Source organism: Schistocerca nitens, chromosome 4 (genome assembly GCF_023898315.1).
Source record: "Schistocerca nitens isolate TAMUIC-IGC-003100 chromosome 4, iqSchNite1.1, whole genome shotgun sequence".
In the NCBI taxonomy this organism is placed as follows: Eukaryota; Metazoa; Arthropoda; class Insecta; order Orthoptera; family Acrididae; genus Schistocerca; species Schistocerca nitens.
The window spans coordinates 341,341,822-341,361,622 of NC_064617.1; the positions used below are offsets into that span (position 1 = coordinate 341,341,822).

General features: G+C 41.1%; 1 pseudogene; it reads right to left on the reverse strand.

Moving 5' to 3' along the window:
• Positions 1 to 334: 334 nt before the first annotated feature.
• LOC126254185 (5S ribosomal RNA) lies at positions 335 to 452 on the reverse strand (annotated as a pseudogene).
• Positions 453 to 19,801: the final 19,349 nt, after the last annotated feature.

Sequence of the window (19,801 nt, forward strand, 5' to 3'; positions counted from 1 at the left end):
GCAAGTGGTCGCCCGTATAAACAGAGGGATTACCAACGGTGTCTCCTGAATAAGCGTTCAGCGAATATTGCTGTTTGTGGGCAGCAGATGCCTGGGTCACGCAACCGCGCTAACTGCTTTCCATCGGTGAAAGCACTCCGTCTGCGGCCTACAAGTGGTCCATCGGGACCATCTGACAGCCGTGTCACCCTCAGCTGAGGATGCGAATAGGAGGGGCGTGTGGTCAGCACACCGCTCTCCCGATCATTATGATGGTTTTCTTTGATCAGAGCCGCAACTATACGGTCGAGTAGCTCCACAATTGGCATCACGAGGTTGAGTGCACCCCGAAAAATGGCAACAGCGCATGGCTGCCCAGATGAGCACCCATCCAAGTGCCGGCCACGCCCGACAGCGGTTAACTTCGGTGATCTGACGTGAACCGGTGTATCCGCTGTGGCAAGGCCGTTGCCCCTTACATCGGTGAATAAGGCTGGAATTTGTGCACCAGTTGCGCAACTGGACGTCCGCTGAGTGGCGACAGGTGCCTTTTTCAAATGATTCACGTGTTATGCTCCTTCGGACCAAATGGTCTTTGTCGTGTACGGCCATACAACAATCGTCGGAAGCGTCCAGGCCGGAGGAGGGAGCGTTATGGACTGGAGAATATTTTCGTGGCCTTCCCTGGAAAATCTCGTCACTCTGGAAGGCACAATGGATCAACACAAGTATTCATCTACCCTTGAGGACCACGTTCAGCCCTACGTAGAGTTTGTTCATTCTTGGCAGGACAGTGAAACGTGTCACACAGCTCACAGGGTACGTGCATGGTTTGAGGAGCACAAGGATGAGTAAACCGATCTCCCCTGGTCACCTAACTGTCCAGAATTCGCCCAGTTGAGAATCTGTGGGACCACCGGTCCGCGCCCTGAACCCTCAACCGAGAAACCTAGCGCTGGTGGCCACGGCAATGGAGTCGTCATGGATCCATGTCGCTGTTGTTACCTCCTCGATGACTCTTTTCCTGCGCGTCCGTGCTGCAAAACCGTGGATATCCAGGCTTTTGACGGGTGGTCTCCTTAACGTGACCGGACCGTGTGTTAACGACAGAGGAAATCAGTTCGGGAAAACAGATTTTCGGCTTGCGCGTGCTGTGTTCGGTGACAGCGGCGGCCACCGTGGCTGCGAGCGGGCGCATTCCTCGGGCCAGACAGCGCGGCGCGGCGTGGAGCGGGCTGAGCCGGCCGCGGGCCTTTGTGGCCTCCCACGCGCCCAAGGTCAGCCGCGGCCGCAGCCGCAGCAGCAGGTAGCCGCGCCGCTCCGCTCCTCTCCTCCGCTCCTTTCAGCCCAGCTGGCTCGTTACATGGCCGCCGCTCTCTCCACCAACTCGCCGTTCGAGTACCGTTGCGCCAGTTGCCGGCAGGCTCCTAACTAAAGTCGTGCTGGTCTCACAGCAAGACACCGAAGACAGCCCCCACCTCCTTTCTCAACTCACCATCGCGTAGTCCACACTTGGTCTCTCACAGCCCGTCTCCCGTCCCAGCTCCTCCAATACTACTTATTGTTAAGCCGGCGGCGCACGGACCGAGCATTCGAACGTTGAACATTGAGCGTGCCGAGTTTCTGCCATCAGAGCGTGGAAAAAGCACGTTGGATCGTCTTTATGAAAGTGCAGAACAATGTTTAGCATGTCAGATATTCTAAACGTGCGTTTGAACGTAGACCAATGAGATGGAAGAACGCCACCTACGTCACATAACACCATCCGAGCACCACCACCTAGAGACAAGTCCGCGGCGCGAAATTCATAGCAGGTAGTGACGTCACTTCAAGCGGGCCACCATTTTGTCTATCGAAGTGTTTGTATATCTACACGCTTGTTGGATCGAGTGCTACATTCGTGCTTTATTTAGTATCTGAGGGGAGAGGAATTTAATATTGTACATAGTATTAGTGAAGAATTTTTCAAGTGAGTGCAAATAATAGTGGTCTGGTCCAGAAAGACTGTTGTTTATCACAGTGTATTTTTCACAGATGTACCCTATTTTATCAAGTATATTGCTACATTATTTACATTCCGCACTCGTACGTTTTCACTGGGTATTGATAAGTCTTCAGCAATTACATTTCCGGTAAAGAAAAAAAAATTATAATCTATAGCTTCTGCTATATCGCGATCGGTGAAGTTGCGTATTTTAACCATACGGCGAATTACTCTCCTCTTTGCTTGGTATCATATGTCAAAATATCGTTTCAATATCTCCAGCGGCTTACTAGATTTGAAAGGCGTTGTGTATATTTCATTCCGGGCGCCGCCGATCGGAAGTGAAGTTGCTGCAGATGCTCAATTTTTTCCATATTGGAGGCAGATATTGATCCAAAGTTTTACGAAAATTTCATAAACCTTTATCTGTATTTCAGACTCAGAAATAGAATGTATAATATGCACTAAACACGAATCATAGCTACCCTATTTTTGGTTGCAACGTTCTCAAATTTTATACTCATATGTGAAATACCACAATAGTTATGACCATTATCGAAATGGTTGGCACTTCAGCATGAAGCTGCCATGTAAAGCAACAAGTACTTCAGAAATCAATTATTTTTTACGGAACAGATTCTGTAAAACCGTTATACAAAGGTTGCAGGCCTTGCGTCTCGATTCTTTCAGCGCAGCGTCAAGCCAATCCTGGCCCGCTTTGTGTAACGTCACAAGAGCGCGCCGCGGCCTTCTCTCTAGGTGGTGGTGATCCGAGGCTCACGAGAAAGACAGACAGTGGTGCACACGTCACGAGCGGACGCCTGGGCCCTCTCGCACAGCTCAGCAGACAAACTGCGTCTCTGAACCTGTTAACTCGTAAGTGGGTATTTACGTACAAATTATAAATGCATCATCTACCGAATCCCTCTGTTATGGAGTTTTACTGATTATTCAACGATCTGAAGTCCATAGGCCTTCTTCTTCTTCTTCTTCTCAGCGATCACAGGCCCTGTAGACCACGCGCTGCATCAACTATCTGCTTCCATCGCCTTCTATCTCTCACAGTCTCTCTCCAGCTTGCGGAAATTCCTAATGCTGCGATGTCCTTCTCTACGTCATCTTTCCACCTTGTACGAGGTCGGCACAATGGTCTTGTAGCCTGGAGAGTTCCTTCAAATGCTTTTTTTGGTAATTCTTTTCTTTTCCATTCTAGCCACATATCCATCCCATTGCAGTGTCCTGCTTTTTAATTTCTGGATGATAGCAGGTTGCTTCATTAGCTGATAAATTTAATTGTTCTTTCGAATTCTCCATACGCCATTCTCCAATACAGGTCCCCAGATTTTTCTCATTACTTTTCTTTCGAAAACATTCAGTTTTTCCCTTTCATTCTTTGTAAGCGTCCAGCTTTCTGAACCGGAAAGTACTATGGGGCAGATGATGATGTTCTATATCTTCATCTTTGTGGTGATTGACAAAGATATACTTTTGGTTGGTTGGTTAGTTTGGGGAAGGAGACCAGACTGCGTGGTCATCGGTCTCATCGGATTAGGGAAGGATGGGGAAGGAAGTCGGCCGTACCCTTTCAGTGGAACCATCCCGGCATTTGCCTGGACTGATTTAGGGAAATCACGGAAAACCTAAATCAGGATGGCCGGACGCGGGATTGAACCGTCGTCCTCCCGAATGCGAGTCCAGTGTCTAACCACTGCGCCACCTCGCTCGGTTATATACTTTTGAGTGGGTTGCTTAGAGAGTACAGACATCTTGACCCTGAGGCTACTCTTTCGTTTATATCCATTTTTATGATATTTTTACTAATTTATTACGGCTGTACTGGGTACAATACAACTAAAATCATGCCAAAGTGATTATCGCCTGCATGAGGCACTACGTATTGTATGAATTGTATGAAGTGAGAACTGTTAAGCAGAAGAGCCTAAGTTCAACAATGAAGCCATTATATCATGTATCATATACGTTGAGCACAAATTTTAAATTACAGAATATTGCAAAGTTGTCTGTTCTGTTGTACGAGGCGTGTGTTTTAAGTAAGTACCGTTTTGAAATTAAAAAAAAAGACTTGTTAAGATATCTCAATAATTTTATTCTTACCTGAAAGCCTGTATATTAATCTACTTTTCTACATAATTTCCGTCAATATTGAAGCACTTGTCATAACGTTGTACCAGTTTTTGAATACCCTCCTCATTGTTTGCTTAAACTTAACTTTTCTGGGTGAATCTGAATGCCGCCATTCCATGGACTGTTGCTTTGATTCTGGTGTGACGTAGGTCACCCATGTTTCACCTTGAAGAAACACCTGGGCGGTCAGCGTCTTCATGACGAAGTAAAAACAGTGGTGATGCAGAGGTTAACAAGTCAAGCGGCAGACTTCTATGAGGAGGGTATTCAAAAACTGCCACAACGTTATGACAACTGCTTCAATATTGACGCACATTATGTAGAAAAATAGATTAAGGTACAGGCTTTCATGTAAAAATAAAATTATTGAGATATCTTGGCAAGTCTTATTTTAATTTAAAAACGGTACTTACTTAAAAAACACGTCTCGTAGTATCGGTAACAGGAAAATTCCATACCAGTGGATTCCAGTAGAAGATGGAATCCTCCTTGTACGTGAACACCCAGCTATGAGTTAAGAGGTCTAAAAACACAGTTCGTCTGCTGAGCCGAGTGAGCGAGTCAGCTCAAACCTGGCCAAAGCTCACAAGAAAGACGAGCCTTGGCGCGTACGTCACAGCACGTGACACTGCTGGTCTTACGAGTTCAAATGGTTCAAATGGCTCTGAGCACTATGGGACTCAACATCTGAGGTCATCAGTCTCCTAGAACTTAGAACTACTTAAACCTAACCAACCTAAGGACATCACTCACATCCATGCCCGAGGCAGGATTCGAACCTGCGACCGCAGCGGTCGCACGGTTCCAGACTGTAGCGCCTAGAACCGCTCGGCCACTTTGGCCGGCGGCGTTACGATTGCCACCAGCCAACTCCGGCGGGGAGCGAGTAATTATTTCAGACGAGTTTAATAATTCTCGACTGCGTGTTTAAATGCATGCAAGCTCTCGGGAGCACGCTACGACGTTAAGACCTTTAGTGGGTACCTTTTCAGTTACATATTGATTTCGCGGGGGCACTACACGGAGCCGTTAGTTCGCGAATTGTGGTGGACAAGCCGACTACTGTATCGTCGCAAGCTCGTTGCAGGGCCCGTATATTTCGAAGGCCCCCGGGCTACTGGGCCCAACGAGATAGACGGATCCAGCAACGAATTTGTGACGTCACAGTAGTCGGCTTGTACACCACATTTCGCGAACTAACGGCTCCGTGTAGTGCCTCAGGGAAATCAATATTTGATTCAGAAGATACCAACTAAAGGTCATAATTTTGTCGTGCGCCATCGAGAATATGCATGCTTTTAAACAGGTATTCAAAAACTATTAAACAGGTCTTGAAACAGTTACTCGCTCACCACCGAAGACGGCTGGTGGCACTCCTGTAAGACCTGCAGTGTGACATAATGTGAGGTACTCGCCACAGCTCGTCTTTCTCGCGGTCCTCGAGACCATCTCTCTTCACTAAGGAGTCGCGAGGCGCCATGTTGGCTTTCAGTTGAAGTCCATATGTATATATGCCGTTTCTAAGTAAATTTAGTACATCTCTAAAGCCCGTCGTTAAGTACACAATTTACTGTAATAAAATGATGGGTGATTCAAGAATTGTTGCCTATTATGACCGTATGCTGTTTCAAGGGAACGGCACATTGAGAATCCATCAAAAACGGAGTGTTAACGGTACAATTTGTTACGATTAAATCTCAGTTAATAACATATGTGATTAAAGCTAGGAGGAGAAGGTAAGACACAAAGTATGTTGACGAGCCATTGAAGGTGGATGTAGCGAAGCGAGTACAGATGAAGAGCTGCCGAGTAAGAGGACATATGGCTCTGAGCACTACGGGACTTAACATCTGTGGTCATCAGTCCCCTAGAACTTAGAGCTACTTAAACCTAACTAACCTAAGGACATCATACACATCCATGCCCGAGGCAGGATTCGAACCTGCGACCGTAGCAGTCGCGCGGTTCCGGACTGAGCGCCTGGAACTGCGAGACCACCGCGGCCGGCTAAGAGGACATATGTTGCTGCTTCGCGTCTCACTTAATCCAAACAAATACTTTCTTTTCCTTTAACCTTCGAGTTTTCTGATGGTCCCTGATACTTTTCCTTATTAGAAATTTATTCTATAATGTAAGCGTGCATTTTCTGAGGAATGAGGTTGTTCGATGGAAATGGAAATGCCGTGTGGCTGGGGCCTCCCGGCGGGTAGGCCGTTCGCCTGGAGCAAGTCTTTCGAGTTGGCGCCACTTTGCCGACTTGCGTATCTATGGGGATGAAATAATGATAAGGACAACAGAACACCCAGTCCCTGAGAGGAGAAAATATCCGACCCAGCCGTTAAGCGAACCCGGGCCGTTAGGTATGACATTCCGTCGCGCTGACCACTCAGCTACCAATTTTGTTCAAGTAATTTTATTTACAAGACAGCTTTCACTGTTTCCAGTGAGATATTTTCCTCTCCCTTGTTTCGTTGGGAACTTCCTGCTACTGAATAGGAATAGTGATCAAGTAGGAATCACCTTAGAGTTTTACTAAAAGGTGAGAATGAGTAAATAATTTTTACTTTTATGTGGAAATCTATTGTAAATTTGTATCGCACTTTTTCTAATTCAACTCTAATAAGTCGATGTCCTTATTGACTGGTAATGATACTTCCCTTCTTGTCTTATAACTTGGTCATACATATTGAAGTTTTTATTTGTGTATACTATAGACGGAACAACATGACAAGTATGCTGACAATGGAGGAAATGTACGTTTCAATACTGGTGACATAGATATTTCACGCCCGTCCATTTCGTAAACAGTGTGGTTTGCTAGCCATATACAGCCGACTAAAATGGTTCAAATGGCTCTAAGCACTATAGGACTTAATATCTTAGGTCATCAGTCCCCCTGACTTAGAACTACTTAAACCTAACTAACATAAGGACATCACACTCATCCATGCCCGAGGCAGGACTTGAACCTGCGACCGTAGCAGTCGCGCGCTTCCGGACTGAAGCGCCTAGAACCGCTCGGCCGCAGCTGCCGTACAGCCGAAGCGCGCTACCATTACGTATACCACGCTGAGGGACACGCAATGTATACACAAGTCGCAGCGTTCAGCAGCACGTTGAACTCGGCACGCTCAACGTTCACGTTCGAAAGCACGGTACGTGCGCCGACGGCCTTAGGGACAGCTCAGCCCGAAACTAGCATAAGCAATAGCATTTGACGGTATTCGGGTAGAGTCGCGTGACGTCGCTCGCTTGCTACTTCGGAAACTCCATATTGGATTTCAGTGTTCACAGTTGTTTCTCTTTTCTAACTTGCGTATTATGGCAGCATGCCGTTCCAAGGCAATGGCGCATCGAAGATTCATCACAAACGTAATTCTTGGGTTACAATTAAATGTAGCAGTCAGCAGTAAAGAGCCCTTAGGAGATCCTAAGATGCCGGCCGCTGTGGCCGAGCGGTTCTAGGCGCTTTAGTACGGAACCGCGCGGTTGCTACAGTCGCAGGTTCGAATCCTGCCTCGGGAATGGATGTGTGTGATGTCCTTAGGTTAGTAAGGTTTAAGTAGTTCTAAGTCTACGGGACTGATGACCTAAGATGTTAAGTCCCATAGTGCTTAGAGCCATTTTAACCATTTTTTTTTTATCCTAAGATAAACAATGCTGAGACGTGGACTTGAATGTGAACGGTGAACTCTCGCGATTAGATACGTGTTTTTATGGTGTCGGAGGAAATAGGTTCCCGTTCTGCCATATGCAGATATATGTTTTTCTTCCATTTTCGCGTTTGTAACCGATTATGGTTCTTTCTTATCCATGTAACAGAAGTATGTTCTGCAATATTCTATGTAATTTAAAAATCGAAAGCAATCATATTCGTTTACTAGTTTGTTACGAATACTTTGCCGTTTATTCCGAGGATGTCGCGATTTCCAAGGGAGTGGGTAGGCAGGAGCCTAAGAGCACAACTCAAATTGCTGCGACTGTAACGAGCAGTAATGGTATTTACATTATTGCTTGTCACAAATATTATATGGCAATCGGATCTTTAACAAGACTTCCGTAAATTTAGCGATCAAGACAACGATCGCACCACACGAGTGACAATGAACTTTGGGTCACTGATGCTATCGTGTCCGACTGTAATTTGAACCATAATTTCCATACCAATACTCCAAGTTTTGTCTCGCTAAACGATCATTTAAAGACAAAATATACACTAGTTATAGCAAGCAACACTGTTCACCAAGACAACTGTTCAGTACAGATTGTGCTACAAATTATAAATAAGCTCTCGCCGAATCTTCACAATACGTCGCTGTTCCAGAAGCAGTACTGAAAACATGGGCCAACTATTATTTCCCTCCTCTTCTTCAAAAAAATATCTGCAGTGACAAAATACACTATTTAAAGAATCACTTGCTGTCAAATTGTTCCCACAACGTTTCACATGTAAACATTCACCTTTCGTTATGTCTGCCGCAGCACTCACAGAAACCCAAAGACCAGACCGCACACAAGCTCGCCCGAAACATAACAATCCTGTTGGCTCTCGCTACCCTGAAATACTCTTATCCAAGTCTCGGGCCGAGCTGTCCCTAACAATAAATTCCAGTCACCCTCTACGCCATAGTCCTGGCCGTCCTCCATTTACTTGCCTCCAAAGTGAATTAAGGAATACCTTCCTAAAACTGTATGTGTTAATTGTATTATTGTTTTGTATAACCATGTAGTTTGGTTGGCTGAGAATGGCGATGTTTGTAGTTGTTCAGTATAATGTGAAATCACACCTCAAAGACCTGAAAACCAACAGCTCAAGTCTCACATACGCTGATCATGTAATGGCCCACAACTAACACCGTCCGTCCGTCCAAAAAGCTCCGAGACAGATTTTATCTAACGGATGTCAGTGCAGTAGCTACAGTGGCGGCCTGAATTATAAACTGTAAACAACGGATATTTGGGGATTCGACCAGTCATTTGTGAGCGGGCAGTGTGCAACCCTATTGTGTCAACGTAGCAGAGCCACAAATCTCAATGGAGCAGCGAACTAAATATCTGTAAATCAAGTGTTCAAGACAGTAACCAAAATGTTTCGAAGAAAAGAAAATAGTGTGCAAAGTCCCGCTATCTTTGACCCTCGAACAAAACCCCACGGACACATCGACACCTGCCCTGATCTGATACAAATGCAAACGGATACGATTCTTTTCTGAAAATAATCATCACAAGTGACATGACTTAATGTTCAAAATGGTTCAAATGGCTCTGAGCACTATTGGACTTAACTTCAGAGGTCATCATTCCCCTAGAACTTAGAAATACTTAAACCTAACTAACCTAAGGACATCACATACACCCATGCCCGAGGTAAAATTTGGAGCTGCGACCGTAGCGGTCGCGCGGCTCCAGACTGTAGCGCCTAGAACCGCTCGGTCACCCCAGCCGGCAGACTTAATGTTATCAATAGGAAGTTACCACAAAAGGACGAAATGGAGAATGGATCTCTTATGGTTCGCGAGTTGAAGAACATCTCACAGAATGACTTCTCTGAGTGTATGTATGGCTGTATGAGCGTTCTGTGCGTTGTTCTAAAGTGGGGGCAGCCCATGTGAAACACCTGAAGCATTAAAGCCACCCCCTTAACTTTTTCTCTATTTTTGAATAATTCAGTTTCGCAACCATTTTAAACATGGTTGGCAGCAACAACCGTAAATATTCAATAAATGATGTACACAGCCAACCAATTCCAGAAAGTTTATTGTAATAAGCCTTAGATTAAAATTTTAAGCATACATTATCAGCTGAAACGCTGAAGTCAGACAGCAGAAATTATGATTAAAGCCTCCAGGAAAACAGGAAACGCGGTGGTCTAGCGGTTCTAGGCGCTCAGTCCGGAACCGCGCGACTGCTACGGTCGCAGGTTCGAATCCTGCCTCGGGCATGGATGTGTGTGATGTCCTTAGGTTAGTTAGGTTTAAGTAGTTCTACGTTCTAGGGGACTGATGACCACAGATGTTAAGTCCCATAGTGCTCAGAGCCAAAACAGGAAACATTATTACTCAGGTATAGTATGTTATGGATGTACACGATGAGTTATTTCTACTTAGGTGAAATGTCGATTCATTGTTGAAGACGACATGATCCAGAAAATTTTCATCATATGCAGCAACATTTGGTTTGCAAAGGTGGCACGTAGACCGTGGTCTGTAGGCTTTATGGCTTTTAACCACTGCAAACGAGAAGGATTTCTCCTTGAAAGTCTCCACAAAGACTCCAGTGGGATTGCTAATTCACGACTAGCATTCTGAACTGATTCCATTGGTCTATGCGCGAAAGACTCTCACACGTTCAACACGTTCTCCAGTCACTCTTGGTCGTTCCATACTCCCCTTTGCGCACAAATGTACAAACAAAACTTTTTGAGTTGCCCTTTCATTTGATGTATTGTTTGTAATTGTAAGTTAAATGCAATAAACGCTACAAAGCCTTAAAACCCATGTATTCATTTCCAAGAGCCCTGTATTTTCTGGTACCTTGCTACAGATTTTTGGTTCGTCCAGAAAAGTTTTTTTTTTTTCCAAAATTAAGTTTAAACGGATTTAAGACCTTAAATGATTTCGTATTTCTTTTGATATTCCTGTACATTTCAACCCAACTTTGGTTTGCTAGTTGTCTGGAAAAAAATGCATTTTCACATTTTATGTTTTTTGTGGGACTGTCATTTAGCTTTATTTTTCTATACCTGAGTAATACAGGAACAAACTGCATCTCACTTTCTGTCTTTTTTCTGAGCGTTGAAAATAGACATAAGCTATTTCTTGTTTCTAAATAATAATATTAATAACAAACATATTTTATTTTTTGTTTGATGTTTTGCATTAGCTGCTAATGGTCTACTAACATTTCAAAAAGAGTAATTTACAAACCTCTTTAAACATTGTTCTTATAAATATAAACAGCGAAATATTGCAAACTACGTTATATTTTCTGTTAGAGCCCTTCACAATCTTTGACTTTCCTTTCCAAACGCATCCCATTTCTGAATATACGACTTTAGACCATCTGCTTATTTTAAAAAATTTCACATCGTTCTGTGCTTCTTACGTCCTTATGTAACCTCCAGCGCTTCCAGATCAAAGTCTTCTTTTATCTTTGTATGATGCATTCAGAAATAGCTGATTTTGAAGCACTATATTCCACCCTTATAACCCTATGGAAATGCAAAATATTGCAGGTAGGCTGGCTTCACGTCTTTGTTACATTATATGTTGCCCATTGTAATATCTCTTGACTTCTTGACTTTGTCTGTACACTCCCGTACGTGTTGCTGATACATATCAGTTCAACAATGGTAGTGAATTCAACAGGTTTCTTGGAACTCTTCGCTTTCATGCTTTACCATGGAGGACGCTTCAAGAGCTCTAAACCAAGAAACAGATGCCACAATTGCAGTATTAATGATCATTTTGCTCGTACTGTCTCTTTCTCCACGTTCCTGTTTGTCCTAACTGCAATCATACAAATATTCTCATATTTGCTCTTAAAATTTCTTGTCAACTACGTATGTCGTAGTTATAGAATTAATTAGCTAACTGTTCATTATCCTTACCTAGTTCTCTCATTGGTGTTTAAATTACTTGGTCTTCTGTCCACGTTGCTCCCATTTCACCACTAAGAAAATTACATACTCACGAACAGACATCATCGTAGATCAGTAGTGACAATAAAATCGAGGAGTCCTTGTAGAAAGCAGAAACTATGAGTAGTTGTGGTGTGTTTTATAACGATTTGGCGAATCACTAGTATTTTGTGGTAGATATTTGGCTTTGCTCGACAAACCGAGATAGTAAAATGATAGTGTAGTAGTGTCATCTTTGAGAACAGTGTCTACAGAACAGTACGTATGAAGTGTGCGTGAAATAAGGAAGAAACTTCACTGTGAAGTCAGTGTGCATGTAAGCAGAACCATTTACGAGTAAAGGTTCCTATCGCAGTGAAGTTACTTTCACAGCAATCGAAAGTCCTGAAGATTTAGTTGTGCTTCGATACGTACATTGCCTAATAAACTAATCTGTTGTAAGACAGTAGACGGATATCATCATTTAATTTTCCAATAGTATTATAATTTATTTGATAATGAAATGTTAATCCATTGTAGGTTACTTAATTTACAGCAGCTTCTGCGATCACTTTCTTGTGACGTCTGGCAGATACACAGAAACCCTAATGATTAATTAGATTGAAAGAATCAAGTGGTAATCTGATCTGCATCTGGTCACCGAAACTCAACTGAGAGTCTTATGTCATATGTTCATTCATTCAGTTCTGCTGCTGACGAATTGCTTGCTTCTGTCCATTGTTCCTGCACACTAAAGACTCCAGGTTTTATTCATTACCTGTGATTCCCAAGGTCAGACTACGCATCTCTCTGTGACTCTCATACTTAGCCAGTTTAGATGTTACTACATCAGTTTATTTTCATAGCAATGCATGCCCATGCACCCCAAATTTGCATGTCACTGTCATACATTTACTGCTTGAAAATATCGTGAATGGTGTAAATTTCTACTGTCACTGGATTTCGCATGTAATTTTGTGTCAGGGCAACGAAAAAATATTGTAGTAGTGATTTTTTCGAAACAATTTACGATTCAACTTCAGGCGTTATACTAATCCTTCTCCCAGAATATGTTTTTGAATAAGTAATGTAGTTTGCAATTCTAATAGACTTTTAAATTCATCAAAATTTATTTCATTCTACATTTAACACCTTTCAGAAGGAGTAATATTCAAATCCTTCTCTGACCGCTGAGGTATGGGTTTCTGTCATTTCTCTAAAACTCTTACCTATTTAATTATGAGCAATAAAACGTTGTCAGAATTATTTCCTTAATGTAGTTACAATCCAGAACATGTCAAGTTACGTAAGTATTTTCAGAAAACTCTAAATCTCTTACCTATTTATTTATGAGCAATAAAACTTTGTCAGAATTATTACCTTAACGGAGTTACGATCCAAAACAAGTTTCATTAACATAAGTATAAGTACTTTCTCAAAGAATCTGCATTTTATTCTATGTGACTTCACAGTGAAAGCACTCGTAAAGCAGGGATTGTGCACTTTCCTCTGTGCTCTGCAAAACAGGTCTTGCTATCACTCATGCAGAATTCAACCCCAAATTTCTGACAAATCTGTTTCGTATGATATGGGTGTCTCATTTATTACATAACGCATACCTTCAAAATGTTTCTTGCTTCATTTACCCATTAAGCTTCGACGATTGGTTTGTAAGAGCTAAAGTGAAGTGCTTTATTTTCACTTGATGTCCATCACAGGCCTAGCAATGGTAGCAACTCTATAAATTCCTTCAAACTCATTATATCTTCTTCATTCATTTCGATAATGAATGTGCTCGTATTGATTATTAGCCACATTAAGGAAATGTTATATCATGTGATGTCACACTTTTTTTTTTGTCAAACGAGCAGAACTGACTCAAGAGGCTTTCATATACGAACTAGTGCTCTCATTTGTCAACTGCATGGTCCGTTGTGCCTACCAAAAGTGGGAGTCAATCATAACGAGCGTTCTAGAATCTTCTTGATATAGCAAAGTTACTTTGTCAGCCAGCATGTAAAGTATGGCGGTCGTGTTCTAGCTGCTAGAGTACTAGCCATCTCCTCTGGACGCCCCAGGTTTAATACGTAACAAAGGAAGAGATTTTTCTTGATTCCAGTCTCTCCAGGACGGCACAGGTTCACTCAGCCAGTTATCAGTTGGGTACCAGGGATCTTTCCAGTGGTGATGGACCCGTAAGCCTCCCTGCCCCAGCGCCACGGTGAAAAAAGGCCACAATATACTTACGTCCTAAAGTGAGACCAACATATCAATCAGGGGCCTAACTAGACCTAAATTCAAAGTAAGTATTTAGATCAGGATGAAAAGATCAATAGTGCGAGTTTCTTTTGTAATTTAAAATATCTCACATTACAGTATCAAAAGTGTACCGAGAACGTTTTCACGACCGTTAACAAGTATTCGTATTATCAATACAAATCTACAGACCGAAGTACTAGTGGAACATTATGACACGCAATCTGTTGCCCAGGTCCCCTAGATCGCCCACAGGTCTACCACCTAGTGTGCAGACCCCTTAATCTAGGGCACGAATCTCTAAAATGAGTCATCTTTTGTCTAAACGACGCCCAACATTGGACACTACATGTTGTAAATTATATATATGTTCAGGTCTGTTTGTTAATAATTTCCTGTATCTGAGACCATTTTTTTTTCCGAATAGCCCATCTGAGGACCGGGTTCCAATTTCAGTTCTTCGTTCTTTGTTCTTTCCTTTTCTTCCAGTGTGTCTTCATCGGTTCACTATGTTTCTTCTTTTTGTCTTCATATCATTTTGGACCAGTCTTTTTTAGCTACCCTGCCTTGGAATCCTTCCATTTTCAATAATTTTTCCCGAAATACTTCTCTGTTGTTTATATCTTCTATTTTTATATTGTTTATTTCTAAATCCTTTTTTACTTTGTTGACCCAGTCTGTTGTGGGCTTCTTACCCCACAAATATTTCCTGTATTTTGGTATATTTCAGCATTACTTCGTAATTTCCAACCTTCTGCTGCGTTTTGTGGTCCTAATGTTTTCGTTAAAATTCGCTTTTCTAGTAATCCTAATTTACCTACGTTGTAGTTTAATGCCAGGCATTCGCTTGCATGTAGGCATTCTGGCATCACTACTGTGTCTTATTTTTGTATTTTTGGATAAGCACGTTCCATTGTAGAGGTGTTTGGTAATACCATCTGCTTTCCCCATTTTATGCAACCTTTGCTCTGTTGCAGATTTTTCCAAAGCATTTTCTTGGATTATCTCTCCTAGATATTTAAATTTTCTTACGCTCCCTATTTGGCCAATACCTGTTTTCAGAAATTTTGGAGCATCCTTAACGTTTATTACAAATTTTGTTTTTCCTGCCGGAATTCTTAAGCCAGTTCTGCTAGCTATTTCTTATTTGTGTTATAGAAGACGCCAGATTTTCGGAAAGTATAGCAAAATCATCTTCAAATGGAAGACAGTTGAATTCAGTCTTTTTGCTTCCTGTTCCTGACCTTATAGGTGAAACGATGAGTTCAATAAGCCTTTCGTTTCAAATTCTTACTGTTTTCTCTAATACACTATTAAAAATAATAGGGGATAATCCGTCAGCTTTTTCGTACGCCTGCTTTTATTTTGAAAGGCTGTGAAATTTCTCCCATAAATTTTACTTTACAGACTGTATCTGTAAGTGTTTCACGGATTAGGTTTCCCAGTTGAGACTTTACGCCGAATTGTCGAACTATTTCATCTGTAATTTCTCTGTCAACACAATCAAAAGTCTTTCAGAAATCCACAAACATAACTACAATATCCTTTTGAAAGGTCTCTGTTGGATTCCTTTCATGTTAATTTCTTAAATCTGTTGTCATTTATGGCATAAATTCCTCTTCTAAATTTACTGTGGTGTTTCTATCTGGGAGGAGACTGAGCAGTGAAACGTGTTACTTTTACACATAAACAAGAACGATCTGTCACACTACTACACTATAAAACACAGTTTATATGTAATTCATGTCACACAGTCTCATACGGAACCTACATCCGCTTTCTTTTATATACTGTATATGATAAGATACTGTCATCCCCCTTCCCTTCTGTGTGAGAGGATGAATGAGCAAATGTATTTCTAGTTGCATGCTGGATAGTAGCGGACAAGCCTGTCTGCTAGAGAACAGTAGGACCAACGCCGGAACAGGTAGCTACGCGTTCTAAAAGCAGAGAGGTTTCTATTGTTAGTATGGTCCTGTCCGTCCCTTGTCATGTTGGTATAGGAAGCTGCCTCTCTGGTCACTTCCGTTTGTATCTGTTAAGCACCCTCAGTAGGAGCCCAGGTCAGTCTGTCCGCAGCGAGCGTCTGAAGTGGTAAGACCTCCGGCTAAGCGTGTGTCTGCTAAGTCCGTAGGACAATGGATTTCTTAAGTTCAGCCTAACTGAAAATTTAATCACCTTTATTTCAGGTTTAGCTCTAAAATATCTAATGTTATCTTAAAATTGCAATGCAGTGTAAGTCGAGTGTGAAGTTCAGAGTATCTTCCGTTAGTTGCTTTGTCACTACTTTGTGAGTAAAGTGGAACCACGTGTTGATCAGTAACTCTAACTAAGATCATCAATCTTAAATGCAAATGTGCGTGAGATTATAACGTCTCGCCTTGACAATATTTTTCAATACAGCAACTTTTCTTTATGTTCAACCCACGTGCGGTGTACTTTGAGAGACCAGTACCACGTGCTTATACAATTGTTTGACCCATTAGGTTAATAGTAAGACGATAGTAACCAGTTCGTGGTTTTTCTTTTGTAAATTGCGTTTCGATGTAATTTATTTTAATTATCAAAATTATTGTGGAGTTACACTCTTTGTGTAAACCAAGTTGACCACGTGAAGCTTGTGGTGTAAGCATCAAAGTAGCCCTCAGCTATCCTTTTCGGGAAGATTTCACAGAGTTAGTATGAATTTAGTATACCAGTGTAATTTCATGACGGGCAGGATTGCGCTACGAACGTAACTTCTTTGGGTGAAAATTGAACCGGCTGGTTGTGGTTAATTTCCTCTTGCATATGTTTCAACGTTCTTCGTGTGTTATTTTATGAATGCAGTGTTGTATGCAGTCTCCCAATCTTGACTCCCTATTTGATGTGTTCCGTAAGATTACAAACTCACATTTACAAAATCCTAAATAAGGCACCAGTTTAGTTATGAATCAAGTTTGATGTGCTGAAATTATAGCGGAACAATGATCAATATTAAAATAAATGTCCAAATATAAACTGATTTATTTCTTTTTATTTAAATTGTCTTTATATATATATATATATATATATATATATATATATATATATATATATATATATATATATATCACCGGTTATCGTGAGATGAGTACTAAAAGATTATAATTAATGTTAGTCTGGTTGAGAATTTGGTAAGCTAGACTGGATACCCGGTGAAACAGTTGCGCAGTAATGCAAGGTTAACTTCCTCAGATAGCTCACAGCTTTTAACCCACTTTTATTGTCTTGAAAATCAGCACCGCTTACACCTCAAATTAATGCAACAACATTACACTTTGAATTAAGTAATATGACTTGATATAAAATATTTGTTCTGAGCATGACCTTCCTTTCCTAAAACCACCTTGATATTGAACTAAATGGCTGTCTCATGTTGTTTCTATTCTGCTTAATAAAATTTTGGAAAATACTTTATACACTACTGACAGTAAAGAGATTCCTCTGTAGTTGTTTACATCATGTTCATTACCTTTATTGTGGAGTGGGTGTATCAAAGCAACTTTCCGTTCCTCTGCGATTTTTTTATGTTTTCCGGATTTCTTCATAGAGTGAATTTAGCGTCTTTGCTATACTTGGCAAGAACAGCTTCAAAGTTCAGCTGTAATAGAATCTTCTCCACTAACTTTGTTGTTTTTGAGGGTCTTGCCTACTTCTTGAATTTCGTTCTACAGTTGGTGGTACCCATTCTTTCAAATTTTCATTAATATCTGAGAATTCCAATGTATGACTTGGTTCAGGACAGTTCAGAAGCTGATGAAAATATCTTGCTAGTATTTCACAATACTAGCCGTTTTCATTTTTGAATCAGACATTTGGAGTGTGGTACCCCTTTAATTTGTTCTTAGAAGTATGATAAAATTCATGAGTGTTATTTCTTACAAAATGTTTGCCTAATTCCAAAAGTCTCTCCTTTTCAGAGGCTCGTTTGGGATTTCTAATTAACCTGGCTGTTTTCTTTCTTTCTTCTTTAAATTGATCATAATCTTCAATTTTCTTTGAGCATTTCTATTTTTCCTACTTTTTAGTCCTCTCTGCTATGGCTTCTTCGCATATTTCATTGTACCATATTTTCATTTCATTTTTTATTGTCCCAAATATTTTCTGTGCTGCATTATTAATTCCTTAGAATATTTCTTGCCAGCTGCAATGTTTAGCTACTTTAATTGCGTCTTAATAGTTTTTAGGTGATTCTTTTGTTACGGTAAGCCTGCCTGTATTATATTTTATTAATCATTGTGACTTTCTTTGCTGTTTATTAGTAGGAGTTTGACTTTAATTTAGAGAGGCTGTGATCAGAATAAAACTCACAATTCCTTAGTTCTTTCACACTCATAATTTCCATTGTACTTTTTTGCAAAATAGCCACATCATTTAACTAAAATTCTCCTAACATTGGGTTGGGAGGTATCCACGTTTTAGGTTTTCTTGGGAGGTTTCTAAAGAAGGATGACATCAGTTTCAGGTAAGAGCAAGCTGATTAACCTCATACCATTCGCGTTGGTTCCAGTAAGAGCTGAGTATTGTCCTACTAAATTTCTACGTTTCTTTTCTCTGCCTATTCGTGCACTGAAGTTGCCTAATAGGTGTGTATCTTGGGAATTTAAGATATTTTAGTTTCTAAAAGATCCCAGAATTCCTGTGTTTTTGTGGATTTTTCCTGTTGTCTTCATTTACGGTGCACGGCAAAATGGTACAAATGGCTCTAAGCTCTATGGGACTTAACATCTTGGTCATCAGTCCCCTAGACGTAGAACTACTTAAACCTAACTAACCTAAGGAGGATTCGAACCTGCGACCGTAGCAGCAACGCGGTTCCCGACTGAAGCACCTAGAACCTCTCGGCCACAGCGGCCGGCAGGTGCACGGCAATTAACAAGTGTGTATACATTCTTTTTGCATTTAACTGATAGGAAAGACTCTCTCTCTGAGGTGGATTTAAATTCTGTAACATTTCCCATTATACTTTTATTAACAAAGAAAGCTGTTCCCAATAATGGCATCTGTTTCGTAATTTCGATTACTGGTTCGCCTTTGAAGATTCTATAGTTACAAGTATCTACTACATTTTCATTTAGGAACCCTGTTTGTTGAACTGCTGAAATTTGCATTTTGTGTTGCTCTTGAAGTTTTTCTAGTTCTTTTGTTTACCAGTCTTGATTATGGAATTTACATTTAATATGCCTAAAAAGAATTTTTGTTTGAATTTTATTTTAGAATTATTCCAAGAATACTTTATTTATTATTATCTTTATGTTGTTTTCAAAATGTGCAGCTTCCGTAAGCTGGAACGTAAAGTACAAGGACAATAAACTGCTGAGAGATTATACTGTGCTTAGCAGTAAATATTTGGATGGTATGCATGAGCTCACGTCGTTTGCAATATGCCTGTGCAAATGTTTTAAATATAAATTTTGGTCGAATTTTTCTTTGTTTGGCCGTTCTGCATTCTGCGCCTCATTTAAGCACCAAAATGGTATTCCTTATTCCTAGTCGCTTTGTTATGACAAGGTTGGTTGAAAGTATCATGTGTTGTTTGATAACAATCTTAGAATAACAAATCACAAGATGCAAGTCAATAGAACAGCCCATTAGGACGTATCAACGTAGCCAAGCAGTTGATCATATTAAAGGAAGATCCAGATCACACGAAGGGACAGTTAGTGGAAACGTTAGGATCTTAGCAAAGGACAATAAAATTTATGTTAACTGTTGTGTGGGTAATTGATCAGAAGCGGACAGGATGTCAGGAACATTTTTCGTTTGGGGAAATACAGGAGCGACAATGAAACTTGCTG